The following is a 21,988-nucleotide window of genomic DNA, read 5'->3' on the forward strand; positions in this document are numbered from 1 at the left end:
CTTACATTCTTATGTTCCAGCACATCCCCCTCCATAGCAATCTTGCAACAAATTGAATCCATCCCCACTGATCCCTTCAGGGAGCCTAGGCCAAACACCAGAACCTTAAATGAGAACAACCTCATGGGAGTCACCACCACTCTTCCGGCACCAACAGACACCAATATAAATCTTAAAAGTGTGCCCCTAAATTGTAGATCGGTGGCTAAGCTCACTGCGGACATTGCCGTCCTCACCCTGGCGCAGGATCTTGACCTTGTAATGTTGACGGAAACCTGGCTAAATGACTCAGCTGCCCCATCCTGGACTTTTTAATACATCCCAACTATGAGATCATTAAGTTTACGGATCCAGTGGTCAAGGTGGAGGTATCGCGTGCTTACATCGTAGTAATCTTACAGTGAAAGTACTACAGACTGACCTCCTGCCATCTTGTGAATACCTATGCATTGATGGGACTGGTGGCAACAAACACTCCTGCAAACTGCACACTTTTTACCACCCCATTTGCGACAACCTTCCCTTCACAGAACAGATCATGGACATTATCTCGGCCAATGCAGACTTCCATGGCACTCAGATCTTCCTGGGAGATTTCAACCTCCACTGGAACGATGTAAATGATGTGGTGGTCAATAGCCTTAAATCCTTCCTACTTGACCTCAACCTAATACAAATCTGTGACAGCCTCACTCATGTCAAAGGAGCTACCTTAGATCTTGTTATTGGTAGGCCCAACTCCATCCTCCTGGATTCGATCCTCCAATGTGATTGGACAGACCACTATTGCATCATCTTCCGCATCCTGGAATCGGTAAGAGCAAGTAAAGCCCAGCCTAAGAACCCAAAACAGTTGAAAAGATGCCTACGGAACATCATCCCGCAAGATCTGACTGCTCTCTGCAATAACATCCAGCGCCCCCACCGAGCATGTCTGATGTCCACAACCTTATGGCCCATTATAACCACGCAATGCTGAACATGATAGACTCAATTGCACATCTACAGCTTAAAAGAATGTCCTCTGAACTCTCCAAACCATGGTTTACTGATTGTCTTAATACCGAAAGAAGAAACTCAAGACTTGCCGAAAGGCTGTGTCTGTCCTATCCCTCCCTTGAGCATCTCTACCACCTGAGATTCCAGAGAAGCATATATAATAAACACATCAGATGCTCGAAGGTCACCTTTTTCAGAACTCAACTAGACCAAGCAAAAAAACATTTTAAAAAACTGTTCGAACTCATCAAGTCCCAAGCCAATAGTCATCCGAACTCCGTGTCACTGGTTCAAGGGACATTGCCTAACTGCGAAGAATTTGCAGATTTCTTCACAGATAAGACTAGTAAGATTGAAACTGAATTATGATCTGCCTATGACCACCTGTCGATCAGTCCACTGACCTACCTCTGTCCACTAGGCGTGGATATCACTGACCCTTCGCAACCTTACCTCCCCAAAAACAGTGCATCCTGGAGTCTGTTCCAAACCTTGGATGAATGCACTATACGCAAAACACTGTCGACTCTGAAACCTTCCAATCACTACAACGACCCTCTGCCATTGAACGTTTTCCTGGTAGTTAGATCCTTCCTACTAACATTGTGGACTACGATCATCAATACATCACTTCTGCAAGGTGCTATTCAGGATTGCTTAAAATCAGGTTCAAGTTACCCCGATTCTAAAGAAATCAACTGCAGATCTCACAGACCTGCATAACTTTTGCCCAATCTCCAACATCCCCATCCTGGCAAAGCTCCTGGAAAAATGTGTGCTTGCCCAGCTCTGTAACCACATCGACCATTTCCAACTCCTGGATCAATGTCAATCTGGTTTCTGCCCGGGCTATAGGACAGAATCGGGACTAAAGCACATTGTCATGGATGCGCTAAGAATGCTGGGCCCAATGAATCCTGCCTACTGATCCTTCTTGACCTTTCATCAGTATTTGATACTGTCAAAAACGATAAACTAATTGACCTCCTGGAACACAGGAATGGGCTGTCTGGGCCTGTGCTTAACTGGTTCTCTTCGTTCCTGAGTAGATCCCAAAGCTTCAAGGTGAACCAATTCCTGTCCCATCCTGCACTGTTTATGCTGGGGTTTCCCCAAGGTTCAGCACTCTCTCCCAGGCTCTTTAACTTGTTCACGGAGCCTCTAACAGAAATTCTGAAATCATCCAGCATTCCATACCACATGTATGCGGAGGACACTCAACTATACCTGAAGATTGCCTCCCCTGAGGACATTCATTCCCTCTGGCAGGGTATGCTCAGACGTGAGTCCCTTGCTCACTTGCCCACTGGATTCAAGATAGCCTGGCTGATGAGGATTATGAATCCGAAACCGGTCCCAGGATGCTTGTTTCCGGTCCAGGGAAGACATGGCTTGGCAGTTCGGGCTGGACTGTTCCCATGAGGCACAGGGTCAGACTGATTTGCATATAGCCATGTCTGAACTGGGGTGGCTGAGTGGGCTAAAGAATGGTGATGGATAAAACCCAGATCAGTTGACTGGGTGTGAGTGTTTGATTTGCTCAATTTGCTCAAACGCTCCGTCCATCATCCCCTTTTGTATCGCTTTGTTCGCCCTAAGTGTGGCAGGGTATGCTCAGACGTGAGTCCCTTGCTCACTTGGCCACTGGATTCAAGATTGCCTGGCTGATGAGGATTATGAATCCGAAACCAGTCCCAGGATGCTTGTTTCCGGTCCAGGGAAGACATGGCTTGGCAGTTCGGGCTGGACTGTTCCCATGAGGCACAGGGTCAGACTGATTTGCATATAGCCATGTCTGAACTGGGGTGGCTGAGTGGGCTAAAGAATGGTGATGGATTAAACCCAGATCAGTTGACTGGGGGTGAGTGTTTGATTTGCTCAAACGCTCCGTCCATCATCCCCTTTTGTATCGCTTTGTTCGCCCTAAGTGTGGCAGGGCATGCTCAGACGTGAGTCCCTTGCTCACTTGGCCACTGGATTCAAGATAGCCTGGCTGATGAGGATTATGGATCCGAAACCGGTCCCAGGATGCTTGTTTCCGGTCCAGGGAAGACATGGCTTGGCAGTTCGGGCTGGACTGTTCCCATGAGGTACAGGGTCAGACTGATTTGCATATAGCCATGTCTGAACTGGGGTGCCCGAGTGGGCTAAAGAATGGTGATGGATTAAACCCAGATCAGTTGACTGGGGGTGAGTGTTTGATTTGCTCAAACGCTCCGTCCATCATCCCCTTTTGTATCGCTTTGTTCGCCCTAAGTGTGGCAGGGTATGCTCAGACGTGAGACCCTTGCTCACTTGGCCACTGGATTCAAGATAGCCTGGCTGATGAGGATTATGAATCCGAAACCGGTCCCAGGATGCTTGTTTCCGGTCCAGGGAAGACATGGCTTGGCAGTTCGGGCTGGACTGTTCCCATGAGGCACAGGGTCAGACTGATATGCATATAGCCATGTCTGAACTTGGGTGGCTGAGTGGGCTAAAGAATGGTGATGGATTAAACCCAGATCAGTTGACTGGGGGTGAGTGTTTGATTTGCTCAAACGCTCCGTCCATCATCCCCTTTTGTATCGCTTTGTTCGCCCTAAGTGTGGCAGGGTATGCTCAGACATGAGTCCCTTGCTCACTTGGCCACTGGATTCAAGATAGCCTGGCTGATGAGGATAATGAATCCGAAACCGGTCCCAGGATGCTTGTTTCCGGTCCAGGGAAGACATGGCTTGGCAGTTCGGGCTGGACTGTTCCCATGAGGCACAGGGTCAGACTGATTTGCATATAGCCATGTCTGAACTGGGGTGGCTGAGTGGGCTAAAGAATGGTGATGGATTAAACCCAGATCAGTTGACTGGGGGTGAGTGTTTGATTTGCTCAAACGCTCCGTCCATCATCCCCTTTTGTATCGCTTTGTTCGCCCTAGGTGTGGCAGGGTATGCTCAGACGTGAGTCCCTTGCTCACTTGGCCACTGGATTCAAGATAGCCTGGCTGATGAGGATTATGAATCCGAAACCGGTCCCAGGATGCTTGTTTCCGGTCCAGGGAAGACATGGCTTGGCAGTTCGGGCTGGACTGTTCCCATGAGGCACAGGGTCAGACTGATTTGCATATAGCCATGTCTGAACTGGGGTGGCTGAGTGGGCTAAAGAATGGTGATGGATTAAACCCAGATCAGTTGACTGGGGGTGAGTGTTTGATTTGCTCAAACGCTCCGTCCATCATCCCCTTTTGTATCGCTTTGTTTACCCTAAGTGTGGCAGGGAATGCTCAGACGTGAGTCCCTTGCTCACTTGGCCACTGGATTCAAGATAGCCTGGCTGATGAGGATTATGAATCCGAAACCGGTCCCAGGATGCTTGTTTCCGGTCCAGGGAAGACATGGCTTGGCAGTTCGGGATGGACTGTTCCCATGAGGCACAGAGTCAGACTGATTTGCATATAGCCATCTCCGAACTGGGGTGCCTGAGTGGGCTAAAGAATGGTGATGGATTAAACCCAGATCAGTTGACCGGGGTGAGTGTTTGATTTGCTCTAACGCTCCGGCCATCATCCCCTTTTGTATCACTTTGTTCGCCCTAAGTGTGGCAGGGTATGCTCAGACGTGAGACCCTTGCTCACTTGGCCACTGGATTCAAGATAGCCTGGCTGATGAGGATTATGAATCCGAAACCGGTCCCAGGATGCTTGTTTCCGGTCCAGGGAAGACATGGCTTGGCAGTTCGGGCTGGACTGTTCCCATGAGGCACAGGGTCCGACTGATATGCATATAGCCATGTCTGAACTTGGGTGGCTGAGTGGGCTAAAGAATGGTGATGGATTAAACCCAGATCAGTTGACTGGGGGTTAGTGTTTGATTTGCTCAAACGCTCCGTCCATCATCCCCTTTTGTATCGCTTTTTTCGCCCTAAGTGTGGCAGGCTATGCTCAGACGTGAGTCCCTTGCTCACTTGGCCACTGGATTCAAGATAGCCTGGCTGATGAGGATTATGAATCCGAGACCGGTCCCAGGATGCTTGTTTCCGGTCCAGGGAAGACATGGCTTGGCAGTTTGGGCTGGACTGTTCCCATGAGGCACAGGGTCAGACTGATTTGCATATAGCCATGTCTGAACTGGGATGGCTGAGTGGGCTAAAGAATGGTGATGGATTAAACCCAGATCAGTTGACTGGGGGTGAGTGTTTGATTTGCTCAAACGCTCCGTCCATCATCCCCTTTTGTATCGCTTTGTTCGCCCTAAGTGTGGCAGGGTATGCTCAGACGTGATTCTTTTGCTCACTTGGCCACTGGATTCAAGATAGCCTGGCTGATGAGGATTATGAATTCAAAACCGGTCCCAGGATGCTTGTTTCCGGTCCAGGGAAGACATGGCTTGGCAGTTCAGGCTGGACTGTTCCCATGAGGCACAGGGTCAGACTGATTTGCATATAGCCATGTCTGAACTGGGGTGGCTGAGTGCGCTAAAGAATGGTGATGGATTAAACCCAGATCAGTTGACTGGGGGTGAGTGTTTGATTTGCTCAAACGCTCCGTCCATCATCCCCTTTTGTATCACGACATTCATTCCCTCAACTGAGTCTTGCTGGAAACACAAAGCTGGCTGACTTGTAACCTCCTGAAACTAAATGTTCTAAAAACAGAATTCCTCCTAATTTCCCCCCACAAGCAATCTCCGGTCATTGATCAGTGGTTGACTCAGCTTACTGTTCTTAACTGTAGACCTCACCTCGTGGACTCGGCATCCACGCTTGGTATTATATTAGACAAAATTCTGAAGATGCCATGCACATCAGTTCCCTCACCAAAGGAGTGAACTTCCAACTCAGCATCCTAAGGAAGCTCAAATCCTTTCTCCCTGCTCATGACCAAAAGGTTGCAGTGCAAGCATTAGTGTTAGACCCAGGTTCCCTGGTTGGCTGAGTTAGGTACCTTAGGCCAAGTAGGGACCCGCGTTTCAACGTCAGGAAAAGGAAGGTCACCTTCTTAGATAGCCCCGCTCACTCCCTCAGTAGCTTGGCACAAGCAGCCATGCTTATCTTCAAGGCAAATGTGTAAGGTATTCGCAACTACGCACACAATAATCCAATGATGACACCAGAAATAGACTCCACACGAGTGTTATATCACAAGTATAAACTTTATGTAAAAAGATATATGATAAGACCACAAGATATAAAACCAACATATGCAGTTGTGTAATATTTCTCCTGGCCGGTTGTTAGGTCAGCCAGCCCTTGTAAGTTCTGGCGATGTCAATGAGCACCTCTAAACATTCTCCTGTACTCTTAATCACATGTCATACAGTTCATAATGCTAGAACCAGGTACTTTTGCAATGTAAAAATAATGTGTAACGTAACAATCAGGCACTTTGCACGGTAAAACAATGCAATGCATAATCCAACCACCAGATAAGTCGTTGTGCAATAATAAGGCAATGCGTATACACTAATCAGGTAGGTAGTTCATTATGCAGGAACAAGGCAATGCGTCATACGACAATCAAGTAGTGCTGCAGGCCCACCAGTAGCAGTTGCATTACCAGCCCTGACACACATAGTGCACTTTACTAGGGACTTCACTTGGTGCGGCAAACATACCAATCATGGACAACCAAATACCATTACTTTATACAGGTAGCTCTTACACTTTGACACTGTTTAGCAGTGGCAAAGGGTCCAAGGCATCTAAGTTGGCAACACTATGTAAGAAAAAGGTCTAGGGGCAAATCGAAACGTTTAGGGACTTTAGCCAAAAATGGCCAATATCTACAATTAGTGATCGCAAAGCTAGACTATGGCAGCGCTACACTTTGTGGCTTGCCCAGAGTAAAAACGGCTCCTCTTAGGGTGGCCTCCAATTGTGCTCTTAGGCTCCTAACTGGTACTAAAAAATACAACCACATCTCTACAGAACTGCTGGCCCTGAAATGGCTCCCTTGAGAAGCTCGGATACAGCTGAAAATTGAATGCAAGGCACACAAAGCCATCCTCTTCAAGACCACGGTGTACCTCGCTCAGAAACTGGAGCTCTCATGAGGTTCAAGAGCCTCCAGAAGTGCCAACACCCTTTTACTCAAACCACAAAAATTCAAGAAAAAAAAAACTATAATCGAGCCTTCTCAGGTATGGCGCTGAGTATCTGGAACTCTCTTCCCCCCGAGGGCAGGGTGATCCCTTCCACTGTCCTCTTCAAAATAGAAGTTAAAGAGCTCTCGATGAAGAAATATCTGCCTCTGTCACCACTTGACTCTGGGACTTTGGATACTGTTTTGTCACCCAGCGACTTGGCTCGCGAGATTGTATGACATTTTAAGACAATGTACTTTTCGCTATGTTGAAACTGTTTGTTTGACTGTACCCTTCCTGCTGCAAAATCTGTAAAGAGCTCTGATGCCCTTGGTGGTCGTGTTTGCGCTATATAACACTTTCTAAATAAATAAATAAACAACAAAGAGAAATAGTTTTTGTAACACATCAAATTTACATATAACTACAGGTAAACATATCTTATGCTTTAAAACTATTTGAGCCCAATTCACAAAAGCATTTTGAAGTGCGTAATTAGTACTTCAGTAGTGATGCTTCACGTAGTACAAAAGACAATTCACAAATCTATAGCCGAAGATCTCCAACTCACCTTTGCTATCTTGGTTCCATACAAAAATTTCCACCCTGGTGGCAGTAATCTCCACACATGGATGTATAGAATTTAGTAATAAATGTTTGATAGACAATCAGGAATGGTTGGAAAATGGTGAATAATTGCTACAAAACGGTTGTGTAAAGAGAATTTTATAGATGGTTTTAAGCAGAGGTATGCTAATACAAAACACACTCCAGCATAGTAGAAAGACCATCTGATTCTACTCAGGTCTAAAAGAGACAAAAGGCTTAAATATACCACATCCAAACTTGGACTAATTCAACCACCATATAGAGCAAAAAATAACATACAAATAAGTTTGTTAAAAATTAAATAAAAATTGAAAGTGAGGGTAGATGATAAATTATAATGTATTGTTAAAAATGCTTAACAAATATATTTATATTGATTTACAATGCATTACCAAGTTAATTGTTGGAGGTAGTGTGTTGTATATTTTTCTCTAAGTAGTCCTAAGCTAGTATTACTTGTTTAAAAGGTTTTTACTTTTTTATTTTCTATTCAAATGTTTTTTAAATAAACATTTTTACTTTGATAAACTTCCCTATATTTTCCTATAGGTGGATCTCCTTCCCCAGGGAGATATCCTCAATAATGTGGAAAGTCACTAATAGCAGATTTTCATTTATTTATCCATTTGTAGGAGTCGCCACTGCCTCAAATGCTCTAAAATTGTTGACAAATATCAAAAGAACAATTGGTGGACAAAATGCTGAACAATGTCTAACATTTACCCCAGTACAGAGATCTGGGCCTAAAATCATAATTTGTGTGCTCTCCATGACATTCCAATTTAAACCCAGCCATATGCAAATCAGTCTTGACCCTGCTCCCCATGGGAACAGTCCAGCCAGGACTGCCAGGCCAGGTCTTCCTTGGACAGGAAACAAGCATTTCAGGACCGATTTCGGGGTAGCACCCATCAACAGCCAGACTAGCATGACTCCAGTGGCATGGAGAGCATGGGACTCACATCTGGGCATACACATCCCACTCGGGGTGACAAATGCAAAAAGAACAATTCATGGACAGAATGTGGAACAATATCAAACATTCACCTTGTACATAGATCTATCATGTGTGTGTTCCCCATGCCATTCCAGTTTAAACCCAGCCATATCCCCAGGGGAATGGTCCAGTCCGGAGTGCCTGAACTGAAATTGTTGGCAGCATAAAAGTGGAGGATTATACCAATGTGCACAGCCGGCTCCAAGGCGGTACGACCGGTGCGATTGCTCCGGGCACTGACTTTGGGTGAGGGCATTGTGTTTAAAGTATATTTTGTTTTTAAAAGCATCTGCTGCCATTTTTCTGGCCTCCAGCAATTTTAAAGCAGCAATAAAAATGTCCATCTAACTCCAGTCATCAGTGTTCTTCCTAGAGCGACAGCAGAGGTGTGTCTAGAGAGAATTTTCATTCATGGTAAGGTAGTGGAGAAGATTAATATGCCTCCTGCAAAGAATATGTACCATTCAGATCACAAAGGGCATATAATGTAAATAGGTCAGTGGGTTGCTGCTTTTGTCTGAGAGATCCTCTGTTACCTGCAGTTTATAAATCATATCCTAACATAGAACAGTGAGCTATTAACTGTCATCAATGAGCTGCATGCAAACTGCAAGGCAAAGATTAGAACATTATGATTTTTCCCCAGTCTTCTGTTATCCTAAAGTTGGAAAAAGGATTCATTTGGATAGAAATAAATTCTGATTACTAAAGAGAACCCCCAACCATGGTGTCATGTTTAAAATTCTTAGTTTGTGCTTCTCCAGAACAAGCACTCTTAAACTATCCTTCCAACTAGTATGGAAGATTTGTCTCTCCTACAGGTTGTAGTCCTCTGTCTTATGTAACATTTCCTATACACTGATTTCCACACCTATGATTGATTATCTCGTCTTGTGTAGTGTATGGGATGAAAGTACTCTAACACTTCACACTGGTATGAGTGGTGGCAGCGCTATAAAACTAATTAAATGCATCTGAGAGAGAAAGTGGCAATAGAGACTTGAGGGTCACTGTTAAAGGGTGGTAGTGAGGGAATCCATGGCGGAGGTGGTCATTGGGGGGCACCAACAAACACTGTCGCCGGGAGCGTCACCATCGCTAAAGCTGGCCCTGCCAATGTGTAGGAGTAAATCTACACTTTAGTACAACTACACATGCAAAGCTATCTTTATGAAACGTGCCCTTTGAGTCCTGATTAAAGAAATGGGCATTTTTTAAAGTTGTATCAACTAGCATCCGCTGTATTGACGCAAACTTCTCGCATGCAACATTGAGAAGAACCTGTACTTCACGTTCACGTATTTTCATGAACAATGTAGTGCAGCACAGAATTTCGCAGGGCGTACACGCAAAAAGAGACTAAACCTAATCAAAAGCTAATATTTATTGCTTGCATAAAATAACATATAGTAGCAAAACTTGTATTTATATAAGTGATGTTTCGCTGACTTTGGTGCTTCAAAATATGCTCTGAATATAATTGATTGCTGTTGAGGGAGGATACAGGCGAACACTCCCCCCTGAGTTCTTGCAAACACAAAACCGCTGTTCGGCTTTACAGGGGGATTTAAATGACCTTTTTAAGTAATGGAAACCATGCACTACTTTTAGCAAGTGATATATCATTGACAACTTATTGATCTATGAAATTTAGCAATCTACATTTCGTTACTCCTCGAGTTCTAAGTAAGTTTGAATTATCGTCTGTATCATTAGCCTGCTTTACTGTCTCTTCTCCACTCTGACTGGTATCCTCATTTAACTTTAAATTACCGCACACTTGAAATGCTGAACATGTACATAACTTAATTTGGAAGCATGGACTGGCACTGTAGCTTTTGCCTTAGATGTGGCAAATTGATCTATCCACAACAGATGAAACAGCATAATAATGTTCGCATAAATAACTAGCAGATAAGCGTTTCTGAGGGGACAAGACCTCGTAGCCCTAAAGCTATCTTAAAAGTGCAGTAACTTGAAATGTGAAGGTTTTGAGAATTTTGGTGTGTCTGAAAAATGCAGATTGAATTATTGTTACAGCATACATCTTGAACAGTAAACATCTATGACTGCTTTGGAAGTGCAGTTTTTGTTTAACCAGACTTTCCCAAAAATAAACATTACAGTGAGCACGCGGCAGTAGATAATTATCTGCAAGGACCAGAAGGCTGGTTCATGCTGACCCTTGTAAACATGTGAGAACTTTGTGAAATAAAAGAACAAAATCAATCACAACCCAGCAAGTCCAATTAACAAATTCTTGCATGCGTTTCAGTGAGAAGTCCTTTAACTAATTCTGTGTTTCGGTGACTCAAAAGTAAAAGTATTCTGGATGTGACAGGCTTGAATAATATGGCCAGGTACGGCCTAGACCCCCTCCTCCCTTCTCAGTATCCCAAAATAGTAGCACGTTTACTACTAGAATGACATTTTTTAATTAGGGGACCCCCAGATGTATTTATTAACATAAAACATGTGTAAACAAAATTTTGTATATACATCATTTTCATAATACGCAGAAAACATTGTATTATATTGATTACATTGATAAGTACAGATATCAGATTCCTAACCTTAACATAGCTCTAATACAAAGATATTCCTAACCGAATCTAAACATACCTTATTCAAAATAATCATTATAGCATTACTTATCTGTGTATCACTATTTTGAGCCTACAGCAAGGTCAATAATTGGCGTCAGATCCTTATCAAATTATGCCCACTCCCTAACCAGAGTGCGCATGCGCAGAGGGTCCGTTCACTGTGAGGGTACTTCCCCCCCGTACGCTCTGTAGATTATCTCCATAAGGGGCCTTTGCAGTTGTGCACCATTTACTTGCGCTATTGTGCACGTGTGGGGTGGCCAACCAGCCTACTGGAAAGCGTAACTCCCACTCCCCCGCCCCCATCCTGCCAACCGGCTGTAACTGCCCCTGGAGTTCTATGCGAGACCACTTGTCTCTCCCCCTTAGAGAGGGACTATCTGGTCTCCCCTAATGCTCACTGAAAGGTCATGACCTATCTCTAAAAACCCCACAACCAAGCTAGCATATTTTCCAGAAAGATTTTGTTACCCAATTTAGACAGATGGACACCATATTTTAAGAAGCACGGCTCCCCCCTGATGCACCCGTGGGCGATCGTTTGTAAATGCGGTGCCTTGAAGAGTCTCCCTACCTTATTATTAAGCCTCATTACAGAATGGTTCAATGCATAGACTCTACCCCCGCCACTGGAATCTTGGTACCATCTGTGACCAAACTGGGCATGTCCTCGCTAGCCAACCCATTTCAGTAAGTAGAGTCTCCATCAGCCCCCTCCTGCATAACTTTATCAGATTGTTCCCTCCAATCTGTAAGATAATAATGTTAGGAAGGCCCCCTCTCTTTTCTAGCAGGTCTAACACAAAACCTCTAAATTGACTGAAGCGGAGACCCCCCCTGCCCATGAAATGACAACCTAAAACTTGCTTGCCTTGCTCTGGACTCATAATTGCCTGAAAGGAAAAAATTATTTAAGCGCCTCACGTATGAATGACCAACCAACCAAACGATATGTGGTCCTTGCTTGAGGGCATGTACTTGTTCTTGCGCCAATCACTGTTGTTGCAGTGCTACCACTGGTTTCTCCCCTGCCTGACAGGATGGAGAAACTGAAAACTGAGCAGAGAAGAAAACAAGGATCAGAACAAGGCCCGAGACATATTCATAACATATGCAGCTGCACATAGCGCATGTAACAATTGGAGGACCACCTGCCAATTCTTTGCACGTCCCTACTGGGCAAACCCCTTGCTGCCGCTTCGTTGGCAGCCCCTATCCTGAATGAATGTGTACCAAAACAACTTGGGTCCAGACCTGATTTCTGTAGTGCCATATCCAGGACTCTTTTACATTGAAATCTCGTGAATGGGGTACCATCAGCATGAATTAACAATGGCCCCCCCTTTGTCCCTGGGCCTCCTCTTCAGAAATGTCTCCAGGTTTGTAATAGGGCAGCCAGGATTATCCCATGCACGATGTAGCACTACCCCCTCCCCAGGGGCCTCTTGATCCATTTTGGACCCCCCTGTGTATCCAGTTTGCTGTTTGCCACCAGCTCCCCCATTCTAAGCACCCCATAGAATGCCAATGTAAAGACAGAGCTGAACAACTGAGCTTCCTCTGTGCTGTTGCAAATATGATGTAGAGCTTCCAGTAGGGATATTAAGAGCTCCACTCCTATTGGCCACCTTGTGTCTGGTTCAGACAGATCCCTGTAGGCGCTGCCACCCTTTTAAAGCTTTCCTGACCGTGAAAGTATTAGTCAGATCCCCCTTACCCTTTTCCTGTACAAAGAAAGAGATTACTGACATATGTCGCCTAGCCACTGCCACTGTCCGTCCTTCCTCATGTAAAGCCACTAGGTAAGCAAGAACCACCCCGTGTCATGCCACCGTTTGGCCGCCTCTTTCCCGAAAAAGGTCAAATATGCTCAAAACGCCCCTTCATATGCCTTCTGGTCCTGTGTGCTAGACTAGCTGCCACGAGGTCCGGTAGTTGGGGGCACCAATCTGCCAAAGTAGTTCTGGGAAGTGTGTGGGATTCTTGGCTGCATTTGGGAGGTGTGCCTTGAAAACCTGCATCTTAAAGCAAGAGTGTGCATCAGCAGCATGATTCAGCACCCCTGGCACATTTCTAGCCCTAAATTGCATATTCAATCTCATGCATACCAAGACTATTTCTTTCAACAAACAGAGGATCATCTTACACTGTGCTGCATGCTGATTGATGCATTCCACCACTGTCATGTTATCTGACCAGAACACAACCGATTGATTACGCAATTGCTCTGGCCACACTGACAATGCCACCCAGATGGGGAACAATTCCCAAAAAACAATGTTATCTGTCAAACCGCTTTGTACCCACCATACTGGCCATGGCTGTGCCACCCACTCAGTACCAAGTATAGCGCCAAATCCCTCACTACCCGCAGCATCTGTCATTAAACCCAGCTCTGCGGAAGTGGTGAGCGGACCGGGCCACACTACGATGCCATTGATGTCCTGCAGGAATGCCAACCAAATCCGCATATCCTGCCAAACCTCAGCTGGCAACCTGGTGTGGTAGTGTTTCTCTTTGAGGCCTGACATGGCTTGAGCGATGGATCTTGAGAATGGTCATGCCATAGAGATAACTCGCAAAGCAAAGTTTAGCTGCCCTACCGTCTGTTTCAGTTGGTGTAAGCTGACCTTATATTTAGCCAACTATTGCTGCAACCCTGACCTAAATTTAATGATCTTCTCTTCAGGCAACCGAAAACAACCCTGGTCGGAGTCCAACTCTATCCCCAAGAACTCTATCACTGTTGTTGGCCCAACTATCTTCCCTGGTGCCAACGGGACCCCAAAAATCTGCATGAGCGTGCAAAATTCCTGCAGCGCCCACCCACACTCCCGGGAGCCCGGTGATTCCAAGAGAAGGAAGTCACCAAGGTAGTGCAAAATATATTGGTGGCCCGTCATCTGCCTTAAAACCCATTCCAAAAATGTAGGCGCAGGAGACAGAGCACCCCATAGGCATACACATATCCATGTAAAATTTTCCTTGAACTGGAAGCCCAGGAGATGGAAGTCTGACAGATGGACTGGCAACAAGCAGAATGCTGACTCAATGTCTGACTTCGCCAGCAATGGGCTTGGACCTAAGCACCTGAGCATCTCCACCGCCTGATTAAAGATTAATATTTTACACTACACAAGTCATCGCTGATAGCATCATTTAAGGATTTTCCCCTAGGTGCAGATAGATTATGTATCAACCTGAACTCCCCTTCTCTTTTTTAAGGACCACCCCTTTAAGGAGAACAGACAAAATTCTTCACTGGGATGCATTCCAAAGGCCCAGCTACTCTGCCCAAGCGCAACTCCTTTTCAATTTCAGTTGCCGCCACACTGGGGTTATCCCTTACATGGAGCTGGTTCTTGCATTCTGCGGTTCCAACATAATCTGGCGCGGGAATCCGAAAACCATGTCTGAAACCATCTAGCAACAATTTGCCAATTGAGTGATGAGGGTGTCTGTTTAACCATGGTGTCAGTGCCGTTATCCTCATGGGCGAGCATGCTGTTTGCGGCGTGAAAGCTTAATTCTGGTTTCTTTCCCCCTTTATCCTTTGACTTTTTATAACACTTGGACTCAGGGTGTGATGTATTGCCACAGAAAGAGCATGTGTATTTAAACTTACATGAGCCTGTGGGTCTAGTACATGTGCGCCTGTTGAAGTCCCAACATGTCCCTTTTCTCCCGCCCCCAGTGCTGGAACTAGCAAGGGAACCCCCAGGGGTTGTGGCCGATAGGACTGAAAGGACTGCAATGGAAGGGCCATGAGACTGTCTTGTGACCCACAACCAAATTGGTCTAACCAGGCGATCATATCAATTTGATACCAAGAGAGTGAGGGATCAGATGTCTTTGCCATCCTGAAATCTTTGTCATACTCCTTCCATCCAACCCCACCATACGTGTCATGCGCCCCAGTGATCCTGCTCTAGTAGCATGCCATTTCTGCCTGCATATTGGGAAAACGTTCTGCCATGATTGCCATGTAAATTGAGTAGCCTCTGACCCAGTTATGTAAATTCTCCTCAATCCTATACTTTAGCAATTCATTGGCCCATTCCCTTGGAAGCATCCAGTCTTTCTTTTTCTTGGCCTCTTCCCTTTCTGTTTCATCCAACAGCAAAGAAAACATACTGACATAGCTCCCTTTCCAGATCCGTTCTTTCGCCTCTTGTGTGACATGTCTAGCCAAGTGTTCCCTAGGAGTTTGAGCCTCCCCCACACCTAACAACGGTAGTGTCTGTTGCTTACCTAATGGAGCCGCTCCAGCTGGCTCCTGTCCGCTTCTCCTTTGCCACTTCCACACACGGATTGTTTTCTGGTAGCTCCTTGGTTTTCTCAACCGGGGTAACCCCACCCACGGGATGACAGGGGATGGTGAACCCAGCTCCCCCTCTGGCTTGTCCCCAGGACCCCTGTCCAGCTGAGCCACTATCTGCCTGGCTTTTGCGAGCAAATACTCCCCACTAACAGATGTACCAGCTGCTAGAGACCAGTTACCCACTTTCCCCAACCACGGGAGAACCGCTGACAAGTTGGACACTAAGTCCTGAGGGATTGGACCACTACCACTTGGAATTCCCTCCATAGGGGTAACTGGGGCCTGCGGGATAATATCAATGGGAGCCCCACACATAGTGGCAACTGGGACCTGTGGGATGTTACCCATGGGAGCACACCCCATGGGGGCAACCGGGGCCTGAGGGCTACCCCCCTGGTGTTGGCTCCCCAGATGGACCCGGTTCCTCCTCTATGCCCCTGGGGTAAGTCATGTGAGATGTTGGCCTGGCATATGAAGTCCACTATTCTAGTGGGCGCCTTGCACCAGTCCAAACGACCCTTATTGATGGTAGGTTTAGACAACCTTTATAGAAAGCTGTGGAGAGCAGCCTTCAGGCTAAGCCTTGAAGGAATGTAAAGCAGCTTGTTTTACCAGTCTATAATCTCTTGAATGATCAAATGAAGTAGCACCACACCAGGTATATAAATAAAATATATGTATTTATTCTAAACACAATCCCTCTAGTCTCTTTATGAGGCTAGAGGCAAAAGTACAATACAAGAACTTAAATAGCACACAGTAAATTAGCACAGTATACGTTTTGCCCTAGGGGCCTCACAAACTATATACTAAGAAAGTGGTATAAGAACCACGTGAGGGATAGAATTTAGGCCTAGGGCCTGTAGAACCGCTGGGGCAACCAGAAACCACCCAAGGTAGGGACGCAGGAGACCCACGGGGGACGCGTGCAGTGTCTAAACACAGTTACAAATCACCATTAACTTCTATGGCGAAAGTGAAAGTTACAAAGTTACAGATTAGGGACACTTAGGAGTGGACTATGGTAACACCCTTTCAGTACTGGACACTTCCAGAGTCAAGACCCACGGGAGCACTGAAGTACTCGTGTTACCTCACCCAGGGAAAACGTGTGCCTAGGTGTCTTTCCGTGCCGAGTTTTGTCGTCGATTCCAATGGAGAGCTGCAATGAAGTGCTGCAGGCGACCAGGAGAAAAGTGTTCGGATGGATCAAAGGGTGGATCAGAGATCTGAAGAACCTGAAAGCAGAGGGGACAGAGTCTGGGTCACTAGCCAGTGACCTAGGATGGCAACAAGAAGATGTCAGCCGATGTCGGGTGTTTTAAGGTGAAGTAGGTGAAGCTTGACTCTTCAGCCACGAGGTCCAGGAGGTGTCGATGACAACCAGGAGCTGGATCAGAGCTGTCCCAAGTCGGATGTTGAGTGCAGCAGTGTCGGTATCCGGATTGGACCCAACCTGCCTTGGCAACAGCAACCCAAGCAAGATGACAAGATTGGCTTTGGTGCAGACCAACAAGGTCTGAGGGACTCACCCTATGGAGGGAAGTCAGGGCACATCTGGAGCAACAAGGAAAGCCCTAGAAACAAAGTAGATTCCTTCGTGGAGACCCACGAGCCAACAGACTATGGATCGCGAAGGCACCTCAAGCTGAAATGCTGAAAGCAGGCCCATAGAAGACTTGTGGAGTGTAGGGCCACATTCTTCAATGCAAAAGGTGCTCAGGGCTTGGACTACAAGTAGCCCAATGCACAACTTCAGGAAAGCTCTGGAAGTTGATGCACTAGCAAATGTGCAGGATGTCAAGGAGTTCTGGTCCCACGTCTCTTGTGATAGCTACAGGTCTCAGCTTCACTGAGGACTAGTGTCAGTCTCGGAGATGTCTGGAAGTCCATGTCCTTTGTCACAGATTCTTCGGGTTCCGACGGGAGCCTAAAAAATGCAGAGCAGCAAAATTCTACTTTGGTGCCTGTTTGAACAGGGGAGTCACTCCTTGACCCCATGGGAGATTTCTTCCGTCTTCCAGTCGATATGGAATGTCGAAGGTCCAAGAAATCTGTTTCAGAGTTTCGTCCAGGGTAATCTAAAGTCCTAGTGACTGGGTTCCTTTACTTATACCAAGTTTAGGGGTTGGACTAACTCTAGGGTCCCACCTATGGGAGGGCCTGGGGAGAGGGTGGTTACACACCTTCCCCTTTGTCCAGTTTCACGCCAGAGCTGGGGCTGAGTGCCCCAGCAACCAGTTTGAACTGGGAAATGCATGGGACACCTTGTGTGCCCCAGGCAGTGTCTGAAAAGCATTCACTGAATGCAACCCACCCTGCCCCAATACACTAAAGACTGTCTGGGGAGGTGCAGGCACCTCCCTGGACAGGAAACCTATTGTCCAGGCCTCCCCTGCCGGAGTTTCGTCCAGCAGCAGGAGGTCAGACTCATGTCTGTGGCAGCAGCTTCTATTTTGTGATGCTGAGGCTCTTTTAAACATTTACCGGGTAAGTAAGTGTGTAAATGTCTTCTCCCTCTAGAAGGGTGGAATTCTACCCCCACCGCCAGAACTGGTGGGGGGTAGGATTCCAAAGTGTTTGACACCAAACACAACATGTTTTGATAAAGCCATTCCAAAGTTAGCATTAACCGCGAGGATTATAATGTACTTAGGAGTATACGTTATGGCTATGTCGTAAAACAGCTATAAGGAAGGGATTCCGAAAGCTGCAGAGGGGCTCAGCTCATGCTAGGGCACCCTCTCACACAAAAACAAGCACTCTGCCTTCAGGATTGTCAAAGCCTGCCATAGAAGTGACTTATAGGTCTATATGTTTCTATATATACATATATAAATATAGGTAGATATAGGTATACCATATCAAAGTAGGGGGTGCTTACACCACCATACCCAGGCTGCAAGTGCAAACCTGTGGTGCCATTTTGGATGGCTTCCCAGGGGTGGCATAATACATGCTTAAGCCCCTCGTAGGCCTCTGGGGTACCTATGCCCTTGCTACTTAAGGTACCATATACTAGGGACTCACAAGGGTAACCCAGTAACCAATCTGGAGTGTACCTAATGTACAGGTAACCAATTTAGAGAGAGAACAGCTAGGCTGAGGTCCTGATTAGCAGGGCCACAGCCAGACTAAAGTCGATAAACCAGTGAAACACAGCAAAAAGTGGGGCTAACGATAGAAAGCAGATCCTACTCTCCTACAAGGCACTGGCACAGAAGCTACTGGTTTAACAAGTTTCTTTGCCGCACCTTTCCTGGTTCCACTCTTTTTTGGAGGCGAGGTGGAAAACCGCTTCGGCCACAATAGTGCGCCTCGGTCTTTCTTCTACCCCTTCCTGCCCTTCCATTTTATCCCTGAGGTCTGCCAGAGCCAACCCCATCTCATTAACCTTCTTCAATCTATCCTCCATCTTCACCATTTTCCTCATTATGGTTTGCATCAGCCTCTCCATGCAAGAAGGCTTTTCACCTCGTTTTGCCTTTCTGGCCATTATCCCTTCCACAACACTGTAACAATATTTACCGAAAATAGGTTACAAATTTGGCTGACACACCCCACTGCACCTCAATGGCCTGGAATACTTTCCCAGCCCTTACTTTATGCACGTTGGAGGTACACAACAGGCCGCATTCACCCAAGCAACCAGAGCCACTCCACACCAGCTAATCCAGTGGGTCAAGGGAGTATTCTCAAACTTGTGTGGCTCCCGGTAGCGCTGGAATGCAGGCCTGTCTGTCTCCCCAGCCTGGTCGCCTTATGTACTATGATCTCCGTAGTACTTTCTAAAAACCCCAGCAATTATTCTGCAGATGATCCTAGAAGTACTCCTGCTTCTGGAACACAAAAAACAGATCAATTAAAGCCTCTACTTCAGGCTGAAAAAACTGCTGTAATGCCTAAATAATCAGGCTTTACCCCCTTGCCTCCTCCTATGTTAATGGGTGCTCTGCCTAACCACACAGCTCAGGTTATAACTAAGTATGGGAACAAATGCAGTTTGTTGCTTTATGTACCAATTGCACTGATAAAATCAATACTGCACTGTACCCTCCTCACTCTCACTGTTCATGCGCACAGCTTAGTATCAGTTTGAAACCACAATCTTCACAAAACAGACCCAGCCATGAGCCAGTTGCTTACATGCCCCAATGCACTTTACAAAATTCCCATATTAAACCACAACAAAAACGGGAGATTAAGCCATGTATTAGCTTGCCCCCAATCACGCTGCACTGTGTTCCCGAATGATACCCCGGCACACCCTTGTCATTTACTCCGCTGCGTTAATCCCTCGCAAGTGTTCAAACCTCCTTGCTGATCCTGGCCACAGCAACAAAGCACGCCACTGCGTTAAGCCCCCGCAAGTGCTCAAACCTCTTTGCTGGTCCTGGCTGCAGCCACACAACACGACAAGACGCATGCCGCAACCGCACTGCAGAGCGCCTCAAACTGCTCCCCCAATACCGGCGCCATGAACTGTTGCTAACTTTCACTCTCCGGTCCTCCAAAATTGCCTGCTCACTCGACCGCCAATGCCCTGAAGAAAGACCCTCCGGGATGCTGGCCTCAGAAAGGCCAAATTAAATTGTAAATTGCCTGTAAATTAACCAGCCTCCCATGATGCTGTGATGATTCCTTTGGCTCCACGCTCTCCTCGGCTTAGCGACCTGCAAAACAATAAACAAATTTAGAAAACAGCCTCCTATCGAGGCTGGTGTGACCTAAGGCGGGCTATGGGAGCGGCGAGCAAAAGAGGAAGATTTCACCGCTCCCCAGCCTTTTATTCCTCCCAGGGTTACAATGCCAGACCGGTTCTAACCGGCCTAGTGTTGGACATATGCGCAACCCGAAAGTAATTGTAATCACTTCCGGGGGCGCACCCCTACCTCTGACCAATTTAAGGCAAGGCAGACCTGTCGCGTCATTACTATGCGCGACAAGCCTGCCCCTGTGGTCCTCGGGGGCCGGCTCGCCTGCCATACATTTGGCAAGGCTGATGCCGATCCACCTCTCTATTTTCATGCAAAAACAACAGTTGATGGACAGAACGCAGAACAATATCTTATATTCACCCCAGTACAGTGATCTGGGACTAAATCCATCGTTTTTTTGCTCACCACACCACCCCAGTTCAGACATGGCCATACGCAAATCAGCCTTGACCCTGTGCCTCATGGGAACAGTCCAGCCCGAACTGCAAAGCCATGTCTTCCCTGGACCGGAATCAAAGCATCCTAGGACCGGTTTCTGGCTATCAGACGTCTTCAGCCAGGATAGCTTGACTCCAGTGGCGTGGAGAGCACGGGACTCACGTCTGAGCATACCCATCCCACTCGGGTTGACAAATGCAAAACCAACAGTTGATGGACAGAATGCAGAACAATGTCATACACTCACCCCCGTACAGAGATCAGGGCCTAAATCCATCGTTTTTTTTCTCACCACACAATCCCAGTTCAGACATGGCCATATGCAAATCAGCCTTGACCCTGTGCCTCATGGGAACAGTCCAGCCCGAACTGCCAAGCCATGTCTTCCCTGGACCGGAATCAAGCATCCTCGGACCATTTTCTCGCTATCAGATGTCTTCAGCCAGGATAGCTTGACTCCAGTGGCATGGAGAGCACGGGACTCACGTCTGAGCATACCCGTCCCACTCTGGGTGACAAATGCAAAACCAACAGTTGATGGACAGAATGCAGAACAATGTCATACATTCACCCCAGTACAGACATCTGGCCCTAAATCCATTGTTCCGTGTTGCCCACTTATTGGTTTCCTATCCGCGTGATGCACATTGTGACGCAAATTGGATTTGTGTCCTTGTGACTCAGAATCAGCACAGAGCACTTTACATTTTATGTTTTTCTGTGGACTCTATACTACTCCTAGACGTATTTTTTGAAAACCACTGTTAACATTTTTAAATATAAGAAAGTGCGGGCTGCGTTACAATATTTGCTCATTTTGAAAGATGAATTCATTTGCCTAATGATTTATAAATACATTTCAACCGCGATGCGGCTTCGGAACATGGTGGGTAAATGATTTTATATTGCTTAAAAAAGTATTTTAACATACATTTGAGTGTTTTAATAGTATGAAATGTTTTATTATTTAATCTTTTATAGTTGATTTGCAGCCGAATAAAGATTTATTGATTTATTGATTGATTTCTGGGCTGCCATCCACAGTGATGCCAGAGGTATAGAATCCACATTCATGCCAGAGGTATGGAATCCACATTCTTGCCAGAGGTATGGAATATAAAAAGTATATGATAACTGTTTAGCTACTGTTCTAGTTGGCTGGGCAAATGAACATTGCAAGTGGCTCATTGTTCAATTGGCGCTTGTTTTTTTCCAAAAGCGTCCATTTTGCCATCAGTCCAGCG

The sequence above is a fragment of the Lissotriton helveticus genome, chromosome 2_1 (assembly GCF_964261635.1).
Source record: "Lissotriton helveticus chromosome 2_1, aLisHel1.1, whole genome shotgun sequence".
NCBI lineage: Eukaryota > Metazoa > Chordata > Amphibia > Caudata > Salamandridae > Lissotriton > Lissotriton helveticus.